We start from the raw sequence: 7500 nt of genomic DNA on the forward strand, positions 1-7500 counted from the left end.
CTTACCTGCTTACTTACTTAATTACTAATTTATTTACTCACTTATCTACATGACAAAAGTTCTGTTTAGCTGATGATTTATGTAGGGAGTGCAGTCAGCATTCACATTCATCCAAAGGTGTTCAGTGTGGTTGAAGTCAAAGCTCTATAGCAGGAGATCTTTCACTCTTTCACTGGAGTTTGCTTTGTGCACAGAGATAGTGTCATGCTGGAACAGGTTTGGATCTCTTAGTTCAAGTGAAGGGAAAATTTCATACTACTGCATCCAAAGACACCATATACAAATGTATGCCTTCAACTTTGCAATAACAGTTTGGAAAAGAACTACATATGGCTGGAAATTTCAGATGTCCCAATACCTTAGTCCATATAATGCATTTATATTTCATATTTATGGCATTTTGCAGACACCCCAGAGTGACTTACATTTATCTCCTTTATACACCTGAGTAGCTATGGGGTTAAGGGACTTGCTCAGGGGCCTCCAGGAGTCTCAAGTGTCAGAGGTCAATCTGAAACTGTTCTGCCAGTCTGTGGTGGTCACAGGAACGCTGCTTCATGACATCGCCATCACCAATGCCGTCGTTGATTATTTTACTCTCGCTGCATGACACTGTGACTGCTATTCCTTTATTTATTAGTTTAAGAATACGGTGTGTTTTAATTTGTACTCATTCAGAATAATCATGTTGGTAATTTCTGGTTAGTAGATAAAACAAAAAACCCGGTTGTTGCACCACAGTGTTAAATCTCTGCTAGGAACGATGATGCATATGATGATGCAGCAAGGGAAAGTGCATTAGTGTTTGATTGTGTGTGTGAAGGGAGGTTTGTCTTGAACAGATAATAAGGCATGATAAGTGATTCTTTGTGCTTCCGTTAGTTTTTCTTTTTTTCCTTTCATCGCTCTCTGTTCTCGCTCACTTAAACGCCATTTCTGGAACCTTCCATTTGAATAAATGGTAAACAGGCCCCAGTCTCGCTTTATTACGTGGCTGTACGTACAAGTGACGTCTGCCAGATGTTACATAGAGATTTTATTTCGCTTTGAAATGATCAGCGGATTTGAGTAGCGTTTTTTCGGTCCCAGTACAGGGCATACATGAAGGTTTTTAAAGAACTAATATAATATAGAATGCTGATCATGAAGGAGAAAGATAAAATGATATATAGAGAGAGAGATAAATAGAGATGGACAAACAGAGGGACGAATCTTTCTTCTCCCTCACAAGGTACTTGAGTGTATATGCTCTTCCTTACACTCTGCTCTGCTTCCTGCTTTTGTTCTTTCAGCAAAGGAAGCACACACACACACACACACACACACACACACACACACACACACACACAAAAACGGAACACAATGCATCGAAATGCACAACTGCAAAAACGTTTGTCGGAAAACTTAAAGTTACATTTTTACCTCTGACCAATAAAAAGCGCTGACACTGGAGACTCTTTCCATAAACACTACAGAACCTAATTTGGGTTTACAGGAAAAGTAACCACTTCTGATTATACACGTTTTAAAAAATCTGTTTATGTGGCACATTTGTACTGTTACTATAGTAATGAGCATTCGTATAAATTTTGCATTAAAAGGTGTGTTCACACTAATATGTTTTCATTTGAAAACACATATTTTTCCTCTCTGTAATTGGCCTTCCGTCGGCACTGCGACGGCGATCTCATTCAACAAAAACGCAGCTTTTTGAAAACGTTCTCCAAAATGGATTCATTTGAAAACTGTTTGACGTGTTTTACTCATTGCTGCGTCGTTTCAAAGAACCAAGCAAATAAACGGCAGGAGGAAATGATGTGAGCATTTTCCAACGTTTCAGTGTGGATGAGCAACTTTTAAGAAACGAGTTTTTGGATGAAAATTTGAAAATTTATCCTGATTAGTGTAGACATAGCCAGGTCCCCTGGTGGTCTAGTGGTTAGGATGCGGCGCTCTCACCGCTGCGGCCCGGGTTCGATCCCAGGTCAGGGAACCAACCCCAGCCTCTCTTAGTGCCGGTCCCAAACCCGGATAAATGGGGAGGATTGCGTTAGGAAGAGCATCCAGCGTACGTAGCCAAAGCTGCTCTTCAAGCAAATCAATCGTCACTTTCTGACCAATCATAATTCAGCTGCACTGTGGAATATATCAATGCTTAGATACCATTTAAAACGTTGCATGGCTTATTTTCATTGGGGGTACAATGTTTTTGTACGAGCGGGAACATAGGAACAAGTTTCACATTTTTACACACACACACACACACACACACACACACACACACACACACACACACACACACACACACTCACACACATAATCACACATTCATACATTCACTCATATTGTACCTGCATCACAAATTAACATAAAGTACAAAATTGCACAAATCTACAAGTACACACACACACACACACACACACACACACACACACACACACACACACTCAAACACACGTATGTTGTTTTTTTATCTTTATGAGGACTATTCCATTGCAATAATGATGATTATAGCTCAGTGAATTCTAAACATGAAGCAACATTCAAGATTCCACAAAAACATTTGGTTCAGATTTTTTTTTTTGTGAATATCTTCAAGAAGACATTCAGTCCTTACAAAGTGCTGAATATGTGTCCACACATACACATTGTGAGTGAATCAGATCTCGGTTTGTTGCTTATCAGCATGAGTAGGTGAAAGACTCCTGGCTCTAACCTCGTCCACATAAATCTAATTTATTGCCACTCTGCCCTTCCTTTCTCTCCGTTTCACCCGAGACGCCATCATTAAACCGTGGCCTGTTCAACCGCTTCATCACGCACTCCTCCGCCACCTTGTGTCCTTCGTTCTCTTCCACAACCGAGTCACGCAGCATGTTGGGTCATAAATACCCTGATTGCTCCTCCATCCAGATTAATGATCCTGCTTTTTTCTTTTTTTCTTTTTAGCGAATGGATCAAAGTCCAGTCCCTTATATAATGAAGGCTTGAATAGCAATAAAAACGTTGCTTCCTGTATCTCAGCTCCGGCACAGCGGGCTGCTCTTCACGTTCCTCTGTATACCAACAAACCTTTATTGGAGGTCAATGAACTCTAATAAAGAGCCACGTGGCACAATCCGGCGGGTCAGACGTGAACTTCATGGCAAAAGCGCGTGCTCTGACTCGGAATTCTCTCCGTATTTGGGATTCGCACACAAAGCGTTTTTCACATCTGCAGCTCTTCCTGTTTTTTTTTTTTTTTCAAAAAAAAGAAATGGGAAGTTTTTTTTTTAGTTTTTTTTAAAGTGCTTTTACATTCTTTCACTCTCTGAGTCACTTTTTGATTCACTGTTTTGGAAAATCATTTATATGTTTTGAAACGAAACACAAGATTCGAAAAGAAAAAATCAGGAAATTCTGAATGTCTAGTAAAGGTTCTTGCAAAAAAAAAAAAAAAAAATCATCAGCCTATATAAAAATATTCACCTCATAAAATGACCCACTGTGATCAAATACATTTTTTCTCCTCTGTCAGTCTTTGTTAAATGAAAAAGCTATTAAATCCACACGGATATATTTTAGCTTGTGCAGTTTGCTACAGATGCAGTTTGTCGAGTCTGACTAGCGTACAATCAAAAGGTTGACGTGATTGGATGCCAGCTAGGGGGCCTCGGATTGCCCAAATTGCAGTCTGATTAGTTTAGGCAAAGGCTTAAAGCAATGTATACTTGAAGTTGTATAGATACTGCGCTGTATATTTCTGCTGAATTTACATGATGTGACAGCTGTAATATCATTGGATAGAAATTCCAACGTATAAGGGCGGATCTGGCAGCCGCACACCCAAAAGAAACACTATGAAATAAAGAGAATAGACGAAGAGTAATTAAGGCAGCTATATTAGCTATAAATCATGTGTGTTTAGCTTTGACTAGCTAATATGTTGTTGTTTTTATAGAAATAGCTCGTTCACAGGGACTTGTAAGGAGACAGACTCCAGTGTCGATGTTCGGGACAGAGGAGTTCAGTCTCAGTCACATGACAAGCAGCATATTGTGGAGTTATGGACTTTCAAAAGAAAAGATTACAGGTCATAGATTAGAATTGGTGATGGAACGGCTGCTTATTGCTGAAATAATTTCGGGAACTAATTCGAACAGGAACTAACTGGTTTCATGGACATTCCAAAACATTGCGATTTTTTTTTTACTTATTTCCCAGACCTGCAGTCACATCAATTTAAAGATTAAAAACAAATGAACTTCAACATACCGTATTTTTCGGACTATAAGCCGCTACTTTTTTCCCAAGTTTTGAACCCCGCGGTTTAAACAATGAATCGGCTTATTTATGTATTTTTCCTGGGTTTTTCACAAACTTCAAGCCAAAAATCTGAGCGACATAACATTAGACCAATTAAATTTCCGAACGGAAACGAAAAAACGCACCTCACCTGTGTTCTGAGCTGCACGGCATCGGGAGAAAAAAACTTTTTTTTTTTTTTTACGCACGACGATGCCGAAAGATAAACTCCCGAGAGAAATAGTTGTGAAAGGAAGGAGGAAGACAGTGAACAATGACTTTCTTGGTAGGCTACTGTTTAGATACAAGCCGTTGTAACGCGTTGAGTCTGGGTGAAGGGAGAGCTCGCTAACTCCAGTTGCAACCAAAATCATATAAGCACAGACAGGTTTCCAAAACTCGTGCTTTTTTATTTTTCTTGGCAACAGCGTTACGGGTTAGTCAAAGAAACTTAGAAATGAGCATCAGAAAATAATAAGGACATATTCCTCGGTTTTGCACACATGCAGTAATACCAAAAAATGCGGCGGCATGCTATTCCCAAAATGTCGCTCTTCTCTTAAAGGAGCCACAACATATTTCAACCGTGTAACAGACACTGTCTTTCGTTAAAGCCTGTGTAAAGTTCATTAGTTTCAGTGTAGACAGTATAAGACAGCCTGCGGCTTATAGACAGGTGCGGCTTATTTATGTTTAAAATAAAAATCTTTGTCAAATTCAGTGGGTGCGGCTTATATATGGGTGCGCTTTATAGTCCGGAGATTACGGTAATAAATTCAATACATAAATAATGTACCTTAAAACCCAAACGTCTGCATGTAAGACTCGTCCAATAAATAGATGTCTTTGGGCTTAAACTAGGAGACCCAAACCTGTTCCAGCATGACAATGCCCTTGTGCACAAAGCCATCTCCATGAAGATATGCTTCACATGGGTTGGGGGTTGGAATGGAAGATCACCTGCTATAGAGCTCTGATCTCAAACCTATTGAACACCTTTGGAATATATTTTTAACGCCAACTGCACATCCCAGGCCTCCTTTCCTCACCTACATTAGTACCTGACTTTACTAAAATGTATGAATGAGCTCAAATCTTCATAAACACACCTTAAAATCTAGTGGAACATCTTACTAGAAGAGTAAAGGTTATTATAACAAAGCAAATATAGACTTAATGTGGATTTTGATGTTAAAAAAAAACACATACTAATCTTAAGCTCAGGTGTCCACATACTTTTGTATTATTTCATAAACCTTAACATGTCTGTGCTTCTCTATCAAGTCAAGTCAAGTCAAGTTTATTTGTATAGCGCTTTTTACAACAGACATTGTCTCAAAGCAGCTTTACAGAATTTAACAGTGAAGGTGAATGGTGTGCATTTATCCCTGATGAGCAGCCATGGCGACTGTGGCAAGGAAAAACTCCCTTAGATGTTATGAGGAAGAAACTTTGAGAGGAACCAGACTCAAAAGGGGAACCCATCCTCATTTGGGTGACATCAAGAGTGTGATTATAGTCTTTAAACAATACAGAACACTGGAGAGTGAGAACTAACATGAGCACTGGAGTGTAAGTTTATGATTAACGTCCTTTCTACAGTCTTTTACTTGTGGTTATAAAACTAGGAGCTACTGAGCAACTCATAAAATAGCTCAAAATTTGTGATCATCACAGATCCAGCATCAGCTTCTCCATGCCAGAGCCTTTAAACACTCAAGGAGGTCCAATGTCAAAACTCCACACATGAAGTGGGATCCAATTGGCACTGGTACGTCTCTAGATGGTTCGGGATGTTTGGAGGCATCTATGAAGGCAATCTTCATGAGGTGGGACGTGACTGGGGCTGGAGCAACCTCAGGATGCCTCGGGATAGGTAGAGGAAGAGAAGCAGTGTAGAGAAATTAGCGTAGCTGCTGTTAATGATATTAACAGCACAAGTTAATAATGTGCATGTGATCAGATGTACTGGAGCACAAGGTTATGATGTGAGATGTGTTATGTGTAGGCTTTGCAAAAAAGATATGTTTTTAATCTACACTTAAACTGGGAGAGTGTGTCTAAGCCCCGAACACTGTCAGGAAGACTATTCCAAAGTTTAGGAGCTAAATGTGAGAATGATCTACTGCCTTTAGTGGACTTTGCTATTCTAGGAACTACTAGAAGTCCGGAGTTTTGAGATCTCAGGGAGCGTGACGATGGTAGCGTGTTGGAAGACTGGAGAGATACATGGGAGCCAGACCATTTAGTGTTTTATAAGTAAGAAGCAGTAGTTTGTAGTCGATTAGAGACTTAGTGATTGTGTAGGGACGAGAAGATTGTGGTTATATGATTATATTTTCTCGACCTTGTGAGAACTCTGGCTGCTGCATTCTGAATTAACTGAAGCTTGTTTATTAATGATGCAGGACATCCACCTAGTAATGCATTACAGTAGTCTATTCTGGAGGTCATTAACGCATAGACGAGCTTCTCTGCATCAGATATAGATAACATGTTTCTTAGCTTAGCAATATTTCTCAGGTAAAAGAAGCCTGTTTTTGTAATATGGATAATATGATTTTTAAAAGACAAGTTGCTGTTGGAAATAACTCCCAGGTATTTTACTGTTGAACTAGAAGTTACAGAACATCCATCTTAATGCAGGTTGAAATGCTGGAGCTTCTGTGTACTGGTTTTTGGGCCGATGAGCAAAATCTTCGTCTTATCAGAATTTAATAGTAGAAAGTTATGAGTCATCCGTCTTTTAGTTCTTTAACACGTACAGTTATCCGAGCCAATTGAGCTGTATCGCTTGGTTTTGATGAGATATATAGCTGGGTATCATCAGCGTAACAGTGGAAGCTAATTCCATGCCTTCTAATAATATTTCCTAAGGGAAGCATGTATATGCAGGGGTCCTAGAAAGCAGGGGTCCTAGAACTCAACCTTGTGGCACGCCATAATTTACTAGCATTAACCTGGATAGCTCTCCATTTAAGTCTACAAAATAGTAATGATCAGACAGGTAGGATTGAAACCAGCTTAATGCCTGTCCCTGAATGCCAATGTAATTTTGTAAGCAATCTAGGAGAAGATCGTGATCTATAGTGTCGAATGCAGATTTATCTATTAGTCTATCAAAGACGGATAGATATATATATACACACACAGTAATCAGACATTTACTGTGGTGGTTACATTCCAAAACCACCTGAGATAAACGAAAAAAAAAAA

General features: G+C 39.3%; 1 protein-coding gene and 1 long non-coding RNA gene across 2 annotated transcripts in view; one reads left to right on the top strand and one right to left on the bottom strand.

The window, feature by feature from the left end:
• Window positions 1–26, bottom strand: part of LOC310732753 — a 398-nt gene extending 372 nt beyond the window's left edge. The window contains exon 1 of the long non-coding RNA XR_014535543.1: window positions 1–26. This exon is cut by the window's left edge and continues 151 nt beyond it. This is a non-coding gene — a long non-coding RNA (uncharacterized lncRNA).
• The window catches only part of rgl1 (ral guanine nucleotide dissociation stimulator-like 1), a 42712-nt gene that overhangs the window by 4420 nt on the left and 30792 nt on the right, over window positions 1–7500 (top strand). The window lies entirely within an intron of this gene.

The sequence above is a fragment of the Silurus aristotelis genome (assembly GCF_946808225.1).
Source record: "Silurus aristotelis genome assembly, chromosome: 11".
Classification (NCBI taxonomy): Eukaryota; Metazoa; Chordata; class Actinopteri; order Siluriformes; family Siluridae; genus Silurus; species Silurus aristotelis.